The 18,442-nt window shown below is 39.6% G+C and overlaps 1 protein-coding gene across 1 annotated transcript in view; it reads right to left on the reverse strand.

Annotated features, from left to right (window-relative positions):
• Window positions 1-18,442, reverse strand: part of LOC122797878 (galectin-4-like) — a 143,004-nt gene that overhangs the window by 46,487 nt on the left and 78,075 nt on the right. The window lies entirely within an intron of this gene.

The raw sequence follows: 18,442 nt of genomic DNA on the forward strand, positions 1-18,442 counted from the left end.
GACTCATAGGCAGACCCATCTGTGGGGTCCCACAGGACTCAATAGTGGGGTTACTCTTATTTGGTATCTATTTCTCTGATGTCCAAGCTGATGTCAGATGACTGCAAATTGTAGCCAGCAGCAACTCTGCAGAGGACTTCAGTAGCTTACAAATGAGTCTGCCTTGTACAAACACATGGTGATAAGACCATGTTATAAAGTTAAATGCAGAAAAGTTCAGTATGTTGTTCTTTGGTAAACGCAAGTACCATAACACCTACCACACAGAAGACATATCCATCAAAATTAATAGTTATTTGGGACATAGATAATTTTATACACAATGAGTTCTCCATCAACCACCATGTCTTGAAGGTTGCTAGAAAATCTTTATAGATACATAGAAAGCTACTAAGCAGGAGGTCAGGGGACTACTGAAGATTCTAGCCCAGTTTTCCACTTACCTCAGAGCACTTTGTGGTTAAGTGATCCGCTCTGAATCATGCAGTAGTCAAATGTAGGCTAAGAGAATAAAACCCTAAACTATATGAAGCAGCTTGTTAACAGTTCATAGCCTTAATCTTCTGTACCAGCTGCCAGATGTCCACCTAGTCCAGCTAATTTTCAAATGCAGATCTTCAGATCCAGAGATATTATCATCTCTCTCATTGCTCCTCCTTTATTAGTTTCTTAACTAAACATAATACTAATTTTGGCATGTACCTTACTGAATATACAATCGAACATGAAAGACCTCAATGCTTCTTACTAAGAAAATCAGAGGCCTAAGTTCTGTCTCCTACACAGAACACCTTAAAACCCTATTTCTATTTACAGTCTCATGTACAGTCCTGCAAGGAAACCTCTGACTATCTTATAAAGCCTGAAATAAACCTGTCCTGTGTGACCTTCTGCAGATTCATAAAACATGTAAATCCACAAACACCCATATCAGCAAATTAAACTTCCACCACAATATAAACAGCACCAAGCTGGCAGGATAGATACCTCTGCCAAAAAATTCCTCTTCTCAGGAATAGATTTCTTCATATTAAACAAAGTAGCTCCCTAACCCCCTTTAAATACTATCTGCATGATCAGATGAGAAATTGCAAATATATCCTTGGGCTGACCCTTCATATATTTATTTATGAATAGCTGAATGGCAGAAAAAGACTGTCTAATCAGCCTTATTTGTATAAACTGAAGCAAACAGTGCAGCAACCATAAAAGTTCAACTAGAAAAGAAAAAGCAGCAAATGCACTGTGTGCAAAATTCCGTCTCTGTGTCTTGGGAATTCACCTCTATTCAACGTTCTGAGGAAGCTTGTTTTATTTAAGTGAAAGCGCTTAACCATTCTTTGTTTGTTGGCATTACAATAAACTTTTATTCACTTCTACCTGGTTTCATTGAAGGTGTTGTGGACTGTTATGAGCGTTGAATAGAGATGAATTCCCAAGACACAGAGACAGAATTTTGCACACAGTGCGTTTGCTGCTTTTTCTTTTCTAGTTGAACTTTTATTTGTATAAATGGTATCCTTCATTACTTATGCTGTGTCCCTAGTGTCACCCAGAACCTATCCCAGGTATTCTTGAAGCTTGATCTTGCAGTTTGTTAGCTAATTAAATAATCTATTTGATTTTATTTGTACTTTTTTTCATGAGAATATAATTTCTAAAATCTGGGTTGATGCTTGTGCACATAATCTGGTAGGCATGACCCCCTCCTCCTTCCTCTGACTTTTCTCTTAAACTATGTACCATCATATTTTACCTTAGCTTTCTTGTACACCTATAGCCATGTCTCACCTTTCCATCATTGTGGGAATGCATTTATCTCTCACAACCTCTCATCATATCCTTTGCCTTACTCTGCCTTTATTATGCTGGCAGCAGTTTCTGTACCTTTATAATACTGCTATTCCTGTATGTACAACAGACGTGAGCTCAGCACTCCAGCAGTGATATGCCAGAGGTCTAACAAGGGTAATATAAATGCTAGCTTCTTGAAGTCTTTTTCTCTAAGTATATATTCCTGCATCTTACTGACTGTGGTTAAAGTTTCTCCTTGAAGAGTGTTACAGACCAGATTAAGTACTTGACAGTCCTCTGCATTGAACCTAAGGTGCCACTTCTCTGCACACTCTGCCATTCCTTTAGTTGCCTTTGAAGGCTTGCTCCTCCACCCCCACTGCCCCTTCTGTCATAGAGATGTCTGAAAGTAGGCTGGTCTTGTCCTACATCAGGTAGGTTGAAACTGTTCTCTGCTCAGCAGGTAGTGCAGTATGGTCATATTAAGGTGTAACCCAGATCAAATATCAAGCAGTAAATAGATGTTCTGCAGCAGTGACTGCTCACATGTTAGAGGATGTGCATGTTTCAGATTAAGTCACAGTCTGCAACTGAGTAAGACTTGTTTACCAGGCACAGACCTGTTTGTCCATTGGTGAAAGCAGTGAATCATTCCTGGACTGAACACTGGCCAAAAGGGGAAATGGTTCTTCAGCTCCTCTACACTGTAGGAAAGGATGAATAATTGAATAGCAGAATAGCAGAATGCAACAGGTTAAACCCCCTTAATTAAATAATTTTGGAAGTGCACAATCACAAGGCATACAGGGATTAGGTTTACAAGGGGAGCTATGTATGTTTAAAATTGAAAATGGAGGTCTATGTGGGCATAGTCCACTTTCAAAGAATATCAATGGAGTGGGTTAATGATGTAAGTACAGTTAACATGAAAGTTTCATAAGGCAGAACCAACAGAACCAGTTTTCAGAGATGAAAGAGCAAAACAAAGAAAGAGAGAGAGTTGTAACAAATGGATCAGCATTTGGCATGAAGAGAACAGTAAGTCAGTGGTAAAGTGGGTTAACAGAAGGCATTATGCCAACAGATGGGTAACAGAGCCATAAGAAATAGTTTTTAGTTTGCTGCTGATACACAAAAGCTGGCAGAGATAGCTAAGTACCTATTTGGGAGGCCAGTATTACATGAATAAGCATATACCTGAAGACTGGTCAATAGTATGTGTAACATTTGATTAATTTAGTACATTTTGTATTGGGTAACAGAGCAGAAGGTAGATAAGGGCAGCACAGTGCATTACATGGATGGTTTTCTTTATAAGACAGGCTAATTTACCACAGCAACAGTTATTTGCAAACTTTGAGAGAAAATGTAGGGATCTAGGAGTCCCTTTAACAACTAAGAAGGTCAAAGGCCTATTGACCAGAATATACTTTGTGGGGATAGAACTAGAGAGCAGTACAGGCTTATACACCTGCCTAATGAAAAGGTTGACAAGTTAAAGCACTGCAGGAGGTTTTAGATAAAAAGATCCCAATAAAACAGTTTACAGGAATCGCCAGGCTTGTTGAATTTTTGCCTGCATGTTTATCCTAATAGGCAGATCATTCATGCAGAGGTAACAGCAAAAGGGGCAGGGTATTCAAACCGCATCCTAGATCTGGAATGTTAGGGTCATAACATGTGATCTAGGCGTTTGAAGGACATTCATGCAGGAATGCAGTGGGACAGCACTACAACACCAGGTTAGCATGCATGAAGAAGAAGAAGAAATATAAATACATATCGATTAACTGCCCCCAGAATAACTATAACTGTAACTGTTTAAGAATTGTATATTCCATTTAACAATGTTACAGATATACTGTGATTACTGTATGTAGTGAATGCTGGATGTACTTTTTGATCTGATTGAAAATTTTATGTACCTCTGAGATGAGCCTGAATATGGTCTGGTATGATCAGTGCTCTACCCAGTCAACAAATACAAATCTATAAACATATATACATACAAAAATAAATAAATACATAAATAAATGTCCATCTTGTGACATCTGATACAAAAATAACCTATTTGGAAGCCAGTAAACCGCTTCTGTCTTACTTAGAAAGACTCGTCCATTTGTTAGTCTTTGGTTCATGCCACCAAGCCACCATCAAACACATTTGGTCAACTTCTGTTCTACTCCAAGTCCCTTATGTTTACCTTTCAATCTCCTCTGAGGGACTGAATCAAAAGCTTTGCTAGTGTGAAAGTGTACAACACTGAATGGCTTTCTTTATCTAGGTCCAGGATAGCTCTGCCATATTTCTAAATCAGGTTACACTGACATGGCATGTTTCCCACAAACACATGTAGGTCCTTATCCTGCAGGCTGTTGTTCTTTGGGAAACCAGCTGTTCTTTTCCTCAGTATCTTCTCCATGATACTCCCTACTACGGACATCACGTTTACAGGACTTTAGTTTCCTAGGTCATCTCTAGCTCCTGCTTTATGAACTGGCACCACTACTGCCTGTACCCGATTATCCAGAACAGAGCTGTAACTAATGCAGGGTGAGGGTGTTTTTATTGCTCCTTGTAGGGGCAGTTTAGGGAACTGCACAGTGTACCAGTAACTGAGCTGTGTGTCTGCTCCAGAGCCTCACCACTGATTAGTTACTAGTTAGTACATCCTGTCGGGGAATCTGTAATACGTCTGGCTTACTCTTTTGGTATCCTGGGGGTCTGCTGTGAGAACCATGCAACCTTTTTTCTCTTAAATTCTTGATTTTTCTTTCTACAGCTTGTCTTGCTACAGGACTGTGAAGGTTTCATTTCCCTTTCCCTCCCAAGGTACTATTTTCTTTTCCTACAAAGTTGTGACTATTTCTGTCTTTTCACTTCTTGGTTTACTCCCCCCTCTGTACTTTATCAGTACAATATAAGGTGATTGTTTTCCTGCACTTTACAAATGCAGTGCAAAACCAAGTCTGATGACAATCCACGACCAAGTCAGAAAAAAAAGCCAAAACATGGCATGTCTGTAGCTATTTGGTTTGGATGTTTTGGCCTAAATGTACTCATAAAGACTTAAAAAGTAAAAAATCATGGACAGTCAGAAGCCATGTAGCTGAAACACAGATCTATCCTTAAGAGGTCATTTGCATATATCTCATGGGTCTCCATTACAACAGGTTTGAGATATTGGACAATGAAGACTCTAGCTTGGCTGGAATTTTCTTGCAGTTGTTATTGAATGGTTTGCATCTGTGTGACCTTTTTACCCTTTGGTTTTGATAATAGTTTGGTTATTTTGCAGGACGCCTAATGTTTGTGGACATCAGGCTTAATTTTAACCTCTGAGTTTCTAACTCATAACTAAACTATTCACTTATGTTATAGTAATCAGACACATGCGTGTCTACAGTTATTGGGGTTTGGCTTTGTTGGCCTGAATGCATCCATAATGATTTAAGAGGTTAACATATATTTACTTATATATATATTTGAGCAGGGAATTTAGGGATCCCATGGGCTCTCAGCAGTGGTATCCTAATTGTCTGTTAAATCTCCCATAGTTAATTCTACTGTTATACAATTGCCTTTAAAAAGGTTGAAATATCCATGAGCCTAATGGTTAAGGTGTTTGCCTTGCCAACACAAGGTGCAGGGTTTGAGTCTCACAAGGCATAATTGGCTAGGCTTAAAATGGCTCACAAGAGCAGTTAGCTTAGTACTAATCTATGAGTCCAGAAATATTTCAAGTGTTTTGTTATTAGAGATACCATATTCCATAAATGTTTTGATATCTTTATGTTTATTTTTTGAATGTTTATTAGAGCACTAGTTTCAAACACAAACTTGCAGTTCTTGATAGCACCCTTAGCTTTGCTGTTCTCCAAATCTTTACATTGCAATCACTTCTTCTGAAACTAAAATCAGCAGTTCTTGACCCAGTTTTGAACAGTTGTGTATTCCCCCGAGAAATGTAGCTCACTCATCTTGACCACTATTGACTATAAAGTTATGTAGGAGGTTCTGTTTGATTTACTAAATGTAATTCATTTATTTCAAAACATTTTACTGTGTGTGTGTGTGTGTGTGTGTGTGTGTGTGTGTGTGTATTCTGAACTGCAAGTTGATATTTGTGTCAAGAAATGTTATTCACGCACACACACACACACACACACACACACACACACACACACACACACACACACACACACACACACACACACACACACACACACACACACACACACACACACACACACACACACACAATGTTTAAAAGTTCTTTGGTAAAAAATAAGCTGCTGTGATGTGATAGGTATACCAAAGGCAGGGGAAAACACAAAATTGTGATATTACTGAGTTTCATGTACTACAGGACATCAAGAATACTTTCCAACTGCAGTATTTTGTAGTAACAGAAATGCTCATAGAAAAGCTTACCCTGTTATAGCACATCTAAATTTAGGTAGCTGTAATAGCCACAGTGAGGTACTAATTTGAAATAAAGAGGCTCATACAGAGTAGAGAGGCCTTTTAGACCTGGTTGTATTTTGTGTGTCACAAATTTGTAGTTTGATACTCTGCTTTTTTATGCCATTAATACAGAATGGTCAGAAAAAGACACCTTTGAGGAAAGGTGGCCCCATCTACCCTTGGAGGTGTTTTTCCCCATTAATCCTGGAACTACAGTAGATTAACCAGGCAGATCTAGTTAATTTCTACCTTCCTGTCTTATGCAGTCACAAATCCCATTATCCTTATGTGATAAACAACAGTTTGAATAGTGTGTTACATCTGTTACATATTGATAACCTTGTCACTAAGAAGACAGTGAATTCAAACTCTCAAGATGTTAATACAACTGTAGCAAGGTATTCATTATTGTTTACATCTGACATTGAGTGGTTTCACAATTTTATGTCAGTGGGATCAGCTGACAGTTTTGCTAAACTATTGTAAAAGGCAGAGGCAGTTGTTAGGAGGGGGACTACTTCTCGCAGACAGGATGCACAGTAACAGGCACTGCTTATTCCCGTGAGTGAGATAATAGATGTGTACACCCACTTATTGGCATACACTCTGGATCTATACCAAATACAAACAGTAAAATGGCTGCAATGTTTCAGAAAAAGAAAGGTATATTAGAAAAGGTAGGGGGGTTGTGGGTGGCAGCCGCTTTCTTATAGTGTACATTACTGAACCTTTTGCTACTTTTTGTTGTACATTACACAAAACAGCAAACGTTTTCCTACATTATAGCTCCTATTATGGCTGCACTTTTCTGGAAATAAAAAAGGTGGGGGTTAAGGGAGCAGCAACCCTCTTATATTGTATATTACTGATTTTATAGGTACTTTTTATGCAGAATCAGGATAAAAGCAGAAAGGTAAGTACCAATGAATAAAACGTATTTAACAGTAAATTAGTAGTGACAGAACAATGTGCTAAACAAAATAATGTGCTTGCATGTGTGTGTGCATGTGTGTGTGTGTGTGTGTGTGTGTGTGTGTGTGTGTGTGTGTGTGTGTGTATGTGTGTGCGTGTGTGTATATATACATGCCAGATATTAAAAAAAAAGTTACCAGTCAAGTATATCCTAAATTTGTATACAGTAAATATGCTGAATGATCTCAGGGTTAAAAATTTCAGATAGCATCCAGTGACAGAGGGGAAAATGAAGGCAATATTAGGCTACATGTGTTAAATCAATATATTTTATCATTGCTGGCAGGGCCAGCCTCTGGTCAACTGGTGCCCTAGGCAAAAGGGCTCCACAGTGCCCCCCCACACCACCTGGTGCCTCCATCCTGGTCTACCTACACCACCCGGATTACTGGAAAAGTGCCCCTGATAGAGTGGCACCCTAGGCGGTCGCCTAGTTGGCCTATGCCTAAGGTTGGCTATGATTGCTGGTAATTATGTAGGGTAGATAAGGGATAAAGGATTAATGGAATATATCCATTGCATTTGATAGCTTTGGTCCCCAAGCAGGTGTCAATCATTGCAGCGCCACCTACCACATATGCAGTCCCTTTCTTAACAATTACCAAAAGCAGAAAAAAAATGAAGACCTGCAGATTGGATCTCCAAAGTAACCAACATTGTTGCAAAGTTTATAGGGAAAAACTTCATTTTTTTTGCAAATAATTACAAACTTAACTTTTAGTCTTACTTGGTGCCAGGAACAGGAAGCTCCTTAAAAATAATGCAACCTTGACCTCCTTCAGTGGTGGCTGTTGGTATGAACCTACATAGCACTGAATATTCAAGTACATCAGTGTTGCAGAAGTCCTTACTACTTGAACTTCCACAGTATAAAGCCTGATGTGTGGCCTGACTTGCATTGCTCAGCACCTTTCCTTCTCCAGGTTAGGTGGACATTCAGTGCTCAGGGATGTCAAGATGTTCCTTCTATAATGCTGATGTCTGTTCATTCTATTTTACAACTTTCTTGCCCAGGATGACCACAGGATACCCACCCTACTAGATCCTGGGCAAGGACTTATTGATCCTGTCTAAGCAGAGAGATATGTGTGCACACCGTGGATAAAAGTTCCCAAAATCTATCCAAACCTGAACAGACCAGAGGCTTTGCAAAGTAAGAAAAGCTAGCAGCATAGGTATAGTGTACCTTAGTCTAAAATGCCCAAGAAGAGGACAGGAAATGGTGACAGGAAGTAATACTGTAACAGTGATCTACTCAAACTTCTACTGTCATGGAAAGTTCTTATAGATTTGGCCTATGCTCTTCATACAGATCACTGTTGCTGTAGTCCCTACTACTAGGATAGTTCCTAGTGCTTAGGGGAACAGGGAGTTGCATAGGTTGGCAAGGATGAGCTACAACAGATCCAGCAGAATGACCCTAGCCCTGGAAGCAAGGTCTAGTCTATAGCTTTTGTAAATGGTGTCGGCTGCTGAGTAAGTAGATGCCAAAGGGTATAGTGGCTGTTGAACCACAGTGGAATGGGCTCTCATGGTCCTTTATAACTTCCTTTCATAGTTGACTGTTCACATCTTGGAAAATAATATTTTTTCTACCCTATTCATGGAATTATAGAAGAAAACAGGGAGTCAGATAGTTTAGCTGAGGGAGAATGCAGTTTCTATTTTTTGCATAAAGGTGTGTTTGGTTCTAAGGCCAACCCTTTCCTTATTGAAAACAAAGAAGCTCCTCTACACATGAGTGTAGTTTTGAAATCCTCCTAGCTGAGGTTATGGCCAGACCAACAACAAAGCAGTTTTCCAGGGTGGCTGAGACAGAGTAGGTTCAAAAGTGGTCTTTCTCAGATTTTCAGGGTACAATTCAAGATCCATGTAGAAGCAACAGACTTTTTGTGTGATTTCAGATAAAGTGCTTCCTTGAAGTTTAGCAGTCTGCATGGAAGCTGGGGTGGCGTCTATAGAAAATGTAGGTTAGAAAGGCTGAGAGATGTACCTTCATAGAGAGATATGCCAGGCCTGAAATGAACACCTCACTTAAGTATTGCATAATCATTGGCATTGGTGCTGTACTAGGGTTCTGAACCTTCCTAAGTCACTGGATTGAAAGCCTCTTCCATTTGGCTTACTAGGATTACCTTATGGCAGACTTCTTGGTGTCTTTAAGTAGGTTTGTCATTCCTGCTGCCTGAAGGGTAAGAGAATTAAATCATCCAGGCAGTGAGCTGTAGTGTCTCTAGTTAGGAGATCCATTTGCAAAGGCAGAATTTGAGAATTCATCCTGGACATCTGGATGAGGAGAAAGAACCAATGTTTTTTGGGCCAATAGGGTACTATTAATAGCATCTGTGGTCCCTTCTCCTTTGTTTTCTGGATCACCCTGGAGAAAAAGTTCAGAGGGAATTATACAAAAAGAGACCTGTCCATTTGAAGGAGAAGGTATCCACTGCCCGTCTATTATGAGATGCTATAGAAACTGGCTATTGTTTGCAGAGACAAAGAAGTCTACTTCTGTGACACCCCACATATGAACAGTCTGAAGAAAGGCATAGCTGTGTAATATCTGTTTGTGGAGATCTGCAGCTGACCTTCTTAGCTGGTCTGTCATTGAGTTCAACTGGGACAAGTTGTAGACTGCAGTTAGGTTCATGTGGAATTGAATACTATTTCACTGGCAGTCATGCTTAGCCTGTACAAGGGATATGTGCAATACTCTCTACCCTTGTTTGTTGATGCACAGCATTACGGGAGTGCTGTCTGTTGCCAGTTGAAAAAAAAAATTTTTCAAGTGAATTTGAAGGCTCTGAGTGAATGTCTCAGGAAAACCACCTCCTTTATATTCTTGTACTTTTTAATTTGGTTTACTTCCTAAACCCCTGTATTTTGAAGTTGCCTGAGCATGTGTCCTATGCTAGATCAGAAGCATCCTTGGTTAGTGCTTGATTGTAGGATTCATGTTTGAAGGGCATGCTCATGATTCAGCCTGATCTGGTTAAACCACCATTACAGTACTTTGGAGATAATTGGCAGCACATGGATCATCTCCTTCAGGGAATGTGAATATAGAGACTGGGCATTTCTCAAGTACCCCTGGAGTTTTCCTTTGTACAGCCAAGCTAGAGAAACTATCAACATTTTGGGGGCTATGAATCCCAGCACCCTCAGGCATTCCTCAAATGTAACTTATTTCTAGAATCTGTTTTTGGAAGCATTGAGCCAGATATTCGAGACAAGACTCTCTGGATGCTGAAAACCAGAAAAGGTCAAAACAATACCAGTTTCTTGGGGTAATGTTGGACTTGTGATGTTGAAGGAAAGCTTCAAGTTTCAAAAGCAGTCCATGATGAATTGCGAGGCTCACCTCATGTCCTCCAAGTACTTCCATATGACAAAAATTATGTAAAGTAGATATCTGAGGATCAGAATTGCTGAGACAAGATCAAAACAGCTTTGATGGAACCCCCTGAAGATTTGACTTAAAAATTTACTACATGTTCTCTTTACCGATATTCTAAACATTTGGTCAGTTTAGATTATGCTAATAATTCTCTTAGTTCATAAATCAGCAAGGGGAGGCAGCAATAGTTACATGACTTTTTTCATGCAATCTATTCAGTCAAAATGTTTATTTGTTGTTTCTATGTGCAATTTGTTATTAATCTGAATATTTGACTTTCCGCCTCTATTTATCTAGGCGATCCTGCTACCTGTTAGCATTAGTATTTATGAGTATTTGTCTTATAAACAACAGCAAAACTGTACCTGGGAGGTCCTCAGCTTGGTAATATAGGGTGGTGTCAGTTTACTACCATGAGCTAGAACAGAGAGCTACAACAATGGAGAATATTACCTATCTTCCCTAGAAATTAAGGTGTGTGTGTGTGTGTGTGTGTGTGTGTGTGTCTAATACTTTATTTAACATACAGTTATTGTGGATAATTGAACAGTGGAAGGCACTGAAACAGAAAGAGACAGAGACAGAAAGAGAGAGAGAGAGAGAGAGAGAGAGAGAGAGAGAGAATGGTGAGAAAGGGGGTAGAGGGGCCAGGTTAAAGACCCTGCTTGGTGGTATGTTCAGTGTGAAGCATATTCTTGGGTATGGATGGTGATGGTCATTACCTAGGGGAGAAGTGCATATCTTCTGCATGGCCACGTGACCACACTGCACTTAGTAAATTGCTTACTGATTCATACTTGTATGCTATTTGCATACTTCAATCTGTTTGCCACCAGTGGTGTGACTCAAGAGACATTACCCTGGGGAGCCATTCCCATTGGTTGGCAGTAGTGGGAATCATACCTGCCATTTGTCTCCCATTGTTCTTTTCCCACTTATTGGTTGTGGTGGTGGCTTTCAATCCCCATCCATCTACTGGCAACAGTCTTTCCATACAGTTAGGACTACTACAACAGTAATCTGTACAAAGAATATCAGCAATTTTCATTACAGCTACTGTATACAACCTCATTCTTTAACCACTCTGTTCACCTGATACACACTGACAGTGCCAAAGCTAGGAATCCTTAATTAGAAAATCAGAAGCAGATGACAAATCAGCAAAAGTTACATGTTAGTATAAGCAGAGACAAGATCAATTAAATCTACATCCTGAAAAAGAGAATTTAACCGTTATTGTAGACTGTTACATCCCTGGGAAATCAGGAACAGCTGTTCATGATCCATAACATAATAATTTATTTTTTGTAGATACATGCCAAGTACTCTTTACAGTCCATCCCCCCTGCACTCAATTCCTCACACACTGGTTATGTTAATTCTTTTAGTCCATTAACTTATATACTGTAAAATATGTCTGTTTCATATGTTCATAGGAGGGCCCTAGAAACTTTACAAGCATTGTCTTATTTATCCCAACTTGCCCCAATTTTTGGTGCTTAGGTGAGTGAATTACACAATTGTAAGGGTCTATGGTTGCTAATACCGACTTCCTTTGTCCAGGAGGGATATGGGCGCCAACCCAGGAGTGAGTTTGTGGTCACCCATCCATTGATCGGGTCTATATTAGATAATCGAACTTTCAAAAGTTCGACTGTCATATGGTCGACACCATATGATCGAACTTTTAAAAGTTCGAACATCTAATAAAAAAACAAAAATACACAAATAACCTACTTGAACATTTTAAGCAAGGGGGCAAGTTGCCCTGCACCCCCCTGCTCTTTAAATATACCAACTCCAAGATCGCACTACAGAGCAGAAAAGGGAAATCTTCTCATTCTGCGCTGTACAGAGATCTCCATTAAAACGTTCAAACTTTCAAAAATTCGATCACATGGTGTTGACCGGTTCTACTTTATTTAACCAAAAGCTGATTCCAGCGAATGCAAATCTATCGGCACAAATGCATCGAACCGCGAAATAAGCAAACTCACAAAACTGCAAAATTACCGTGAAATTCAAAATGTGGGAGTATTTTGGTTGGCCCATCTGAGCTACAGATCTATAAGGTAAGTGTGCGATAGTTACGGACATTAGGGTGTAGGTTAAGGTAAGTGCATAGATAAGTAATGTAATATGGGTAATGTATTTAACGTTTAGTGTAGAGTTTGAGGTAGGGGTTTGGTTAGTGTATGTGTGTGGTTTATTTATTTTGTTTGGGTATAGCTCCGTAGGGTAAGTGTGCGGTAGTTACAGACCTTAGGGTTATGGAGGGGTTAAGGAGAGTGCATAGATAGTGGTGTATGTGGGGTTTAGTGTAGGGTTAGAAGTAGGGTTTTGGTTGGTGTATGTTTGTGGTTCATTTATTTTGTTTGGGTGGGTAGTGTGTTTCGGGTGGTGGGGTTGGCCAAGTATGACAAATTGGTATTTTGAGTTTTGCGGTTTTGTAAGTTTGCTCATTTCGCGGTTCAATGTATATGTGTCGATGGATTTGCATTCGCTGGAATCAGCTTTCGGTTAATTAAAGTAGACCGTGTTGACCATATGACAGTCGAACTTTTGAAAGTTTGATCAATTAATATAGACCCTCAGTGATCTAGGTTTTGTTTGAAGAGGGTCAGGGAGGGTCTCTATTTCACATGAATTGAAAGCTTTTTCCTGAGAAGTGTCAGTCTCTGGGAGATGTGTCGGTCTCTCCAGCATGACCTGTTCATGTCAGAGTCTAAGTTAAAATCCCTGGAGTGAGTGACCCTCCTGCAGCTTGATTTATGAATGTGTAGCATTTCCATCAGGGCCGTGTCAGAGACTGACCTGTAAGCCAGGCACAGGTCACCCCTTAGCAACCTATATGAGGCAGAATACGGTGACAGGGCTTTCAGTCTTTCAGTGTAAGACTTGTTTTGTGTACCCTGCAATTTTTTTGTTGAGAAACCTCTATGGTCTCTCCAATTTTTGCAGGTGCCTGGTGAGGGACATGCAAAAGGGAGCAGTGCACTCAATTATTGTTCTGATGATGGCCAAGTATAATGGAATTATAACATCCTTAGATATGGACGTGATGCCTTTACTTATAAGATATGCCATATAGAAGGATTTCCTTACTACTGTGGATACATGGTGGTCAAAGTTCAGGTTACTATCAACCCAAGTACCCAGATCACATACCACTAGGTATACACTTATGGGGGTACTGTCTATTATATAATTAGCTGAGACATCAGCTTTTCCAAAGGGAATAATAATGCATTTTTTTGCATTTAGCTTTAATCTTTGGATTTTGCACCAGTCATTGGTCTGCATTAACCCTGTCTGTAGTATATTAATATCGTTGGGGGACTCAGCAATTGCTTCCAATTTGCAATTGTCAGCAAACCCTTCTAAGAAATAAATTCCTAACAGTAAGGGGCTAGGCACAGAACCCTATCGTATGCCACTGGTGACTGGTCTTTTGCTAGAGGTGAAGTCACCCACTTTGATAGTATATGTCCTGTTGATGAGTCACTTGGCCACCCCATCTGGTAATATAGGGGTTAATTCCCAATTGGGAGAGGTTTTTTATAATATCTGAGATGGGGATTGTGTCAAATGCCTGGGCTAGGTCAAGATAGGTGATATGCACTGTCTTTCCCTCGTCCAAGGCATTGCTGACTTCCTCGAAGAAGTCAACCATGTTTAACAGGCATGATTTACCTTTAATGAATCTGAACTGTGCTGGGTTCAGAGTTTGGAGTTTACCTATGTCTTGTTAATAAGGTCCACAATGATTCTTTCCCTGGCCTTGCAGATGAGGCTAGTCAAGCTTATGAGCCTATAATTCCCAGGGTCAGTTGATGGTCCCTCTTTGTGCAGAAGGATTACTGTTGCTGTCCTCCATTCTGCTAGAACATAGCCAGTTCTCGGGCTGTGATTAAACAGGAATCCAAGTGGGTCTGCTAGGTCATCTTTTAAGTTGTTCAAAAGGCAACACAGGATGTTGTCTGCTCCCACTGATGCCATGTTTTTGGCCTTGGAGAGCACTGAAATGACCTGCTGCCTTGAGATAATAGGCTGAGGAATGGTGGCCGGTATGCTTTGGGGGATGACTGGAAGGGTCGGGGGTGAAGTTTTCTCCAAACCTGTCAGCTAGCAAGTTGGCTTCTACCTCCAGTTGAGTATGGGTGATGCCATCCACAACCAGTTCAGCACATAGCTGGGTATTCCCTTTTAGATTTCAGATGTAGCTAAAGAATGCCTTGTGATAGTCCTAGCTAGGGAGACTATTTTAGCTTCATAATTAGCTTTGGAGGACTTGACAAGATCTCTAATTTGTTTAAGTTAGAGAGGGTTTTCTTCCTCTGCTGAGCCAGTTCCCTCTTTTTAGTTAACTGTAATAAGAGCATGTCCATTGACAAAAAGCAAAACAAATAATACACTGCAAAAAGATATTAAAAAACAGTTTTCCAATGTTCAGTGGAACCTCCTTAGGCCAACAACAAACAGCAAAATATGACAAAGGTGCATAGCGACTGTCCTAGAATTTCATCTCATTACCATACAACACCAGACAGGAAGTATGAGTAAAGAGGCACGTTATATACTAGGAATGACACTGGCGAATTAAGTTTGGTAGTTTGGGAGCAATAAGGGAAACTCTCACGAACTGAGCATAATCATTATCACCACTGTTCACCATCCTCAACCCCCATTTTTCTATTTTTCTACATGGGGTCAGGGTGTCATGTCAGCTGTTTCCATCACTCTCAGTTCAGTGATACACTCTCCACCTCTTTGCTGGACACTCTTGTTTCTTCTTGCCTTCTTCTTGTCTGACCAAAATATTCTTTACCAGACTGTCTTCTGCTTTTCTGTATATGTGCCTGAACCACCGTAATCTGTTCTCTTTGACTTTGTCTTCAAATGGAGCTACTTTGGCTTCTGCTCTGATGTCCTTATTAATTCATCTGACCCACAATGTGCATCCTGGCACTTCATCTCCCTCACCTCTAGCTTCTTCAACTGTTTGCTTTTACGGTCCAGGTTTCTGTACCATATGGTAGTACTGGTCACACCACTGTCTTTTACACCTTAATTTTCACCTTTTTTGGGATTCGTCTGTCATATACTACCCCTGACACTCTGTATCAGTTGTCTGCAGGCCCTCTGATTCTAGCTTTGACATCCTCATTCAGACTTCCCTTCTCCACAACCTTCCCAGGCACTTGAAGCTGTTAACCTGTTCCACTACTTTTGTTTCTATCTCAATTCTCTGCTTCTTCTGATTTTCTCAGTTTGCTGCCATTACAACTGTCTTATCTGAATGCAGTTTCATTTCTTATGCCTTCAAGTTTTGCATTCCATTCCCTATTCTTTGCTGAAGTTCTGCTTAGTGTGTGCCCATAATGCCAAATCATCTGCATACAGCATCTTTGTTGATCTGTCCCCTCTGACCTGTTTGCTAATATAGTCCATCATCAGTATGAACAGCAGTGGGCTCAGAGCTGAAGCTTGATAACAACTACTCCCAATGGGTGCCCATCTGTGAGTCTCAAAATTGTTTATATTTGAGTCATTGGGTATTTGAACATAGTCTGCACCAATTCTACCATTGTTTCTGGGACTTAAACCATCACAGGACTATCCAAATCAGCTTTTTTGGGAAGTTATCATAGGCATTCTCCAAGCATAAGAATGAGTTTTTAGTATTTTGAAAATTAGGTGATTTGGTCTCGGTGAAACAAAAGTCAGTCAAATGGGTTTTAGGTGATGTGAAGTAGACCCAGCTGAGCTTGTATGAGAAGAAGTTTAATGAAACGAACAGACATAATAGCTCCATCTCCTGTGAGTAGTAAAACGGTATATTGTTCGTGCACAGAGTAACATATTGACTGATCTTTAGGAACCACACACATGTACGTAAGCAATCATGTGTGTGCGTGTATAGACACACACACACACACACACACACACACACACACACACACACACACACACACACACACACACACACCATAAATCATACAAGGCTTGGTGTGTGTAGGGAGGTGGGGGAGCAGAAAAGAGTACATTAATGGCATATGACAGATAGGACACTGTATTAACCAGTATGCATCTCTGAAACAATTTGCAGCATAGTTTCATTGTTTCTTAGGGAAGTACTAAGCTAGCTACCCTTGGGGGCCATTTTAAGCCTAGCTAATTTCCCTTTTTCTGCTTAAAATAACCTATACCATTTGGTTATAGGTTAGTCTTGATCATACCATATATAATTTGAAGGGACCCATGCATGGCATAAAACATTTAGGAGCTGCATCTATCTGTTAGCAGTACAGAAGGCAGTCCTGGTGTAAATGTTTGTTTCCCATCCATAGATCTAAGTTGCACTTGAAAATGGATATGAATGAACATTATTTTATGTGGATGGGGAGTCTGTTCCATAGTAGTGGTATCCTCTACTAAATATACTGTCTTCCAAGTCATTCTATTGACATTGCAGAGTTAGATCCCTAGACTGAATATTTCTGATGCCATTTGACTTTCTGATGTGCAGTAAATCCATCAGTAATGGGTTGGAAGATGCCTTGTATGCCAGATACAGGTCACCTCTTAGCATTATTTAGGATACTGAGAATAGTGACAGGGACTTTAGGACATATTGTTTAGGCCTTGTATCCTTTTAGTAAGATATCTCTGTGGCCGTTCCAGTTATTGCATGTGTCTGAACAGATATATGCCAAAGGGGGCATTATATTCAATGACTGGCCTAATGCTGGCGGACATACCGCTTAACCTGGAAACATCAAAAATCTGACAATCACCCATGAAAAGCAGGTGCAACTGTCCAAAAATCCAGGCACTGATTAATATAAAATTTGCATACATATTTGTGTAAACCTGCCCACTCTAACGGAATTGTGGGATACCAAAATTCAAAATGCAAATTGAAGAACAGACAAAATATTAAACAATATAAATTACAGCTAGAATAACAGTGTTTTATTTATCAGAAAATAACTTTAGAATAAGTTCTGGCAGTTACAATACAGAGTAGTTTGTAAATTTATCATGTTACCACTCTTGATTCTAGACATGAGAGGCAGAATCATAAAGAAGCCTCAGTTAAAATGATATTTTTGCTTTTGTTTTATTTGTAAGCACTACCCTTTTCCTCCATTACTCCCTGTAGCACAATATTCAAGGAGTATATTTGATGTAACTGCAGTGCCCCCTTTAAGATATTTTTCTTTTTATTTTAAGGTTAATGAACTAGGCCAGAATGTTCAATTTTTAGCCATGACCCTAGTAACCAACACTGAAAAATAAAACAAAATATATTCCGTAAGTAAGTAGTGACTTAGCATCACATCAATGAGGATTGTTTTGGACTTTTGTGCATTTTGCAGATGAGGGTTAATATTATAGATGTGAAGTATTTCATGAAGAAAATATTGGAATGGATAGTTCATATTGATAGAGTGTTAGTCTGTATGTTAATTTGGTATTGTAAATTCAAAAAGTGTTTCTGAACAAGGCACCACAAGTCCTTCCACGTATAAAAGTAGGTAAATATAGCAAAAAGAAACTGGAAAGGACTTTAGGCAGATTACGCTAATGTCATAAATTGTAGTAAATGCAGTTCACTATATGGAGTACACAGTACCTTAAATTGTGAATGATTCACAAGAAGTCAATCACGTAGTAGATACAAGGTATCAACGGAAAAAACTGTCAGTATTTAAACGGTATATCCAAAGATTTCACACACAGCTATTCAGCTCGAAATTCCACTATGGCAAATATGGTTTCACAGTACACAATACCTTGAATTGTGAACAA

The sequence above is a fragment of the Protopterus annectens genome, chromosome 1.part0 (assembly GCF_019279795.1).
Source record: "Protopterus annectens isolate FY-2018-M chromosome 1.part0, PAN1.0, whole genome shotgun sequence".
Taxonomy (NCBI): Eukaryota; Metazoa; Chordata; order Ceratodontiformes; family Protopteridae; genus Protopterus; species Protopterus annectens.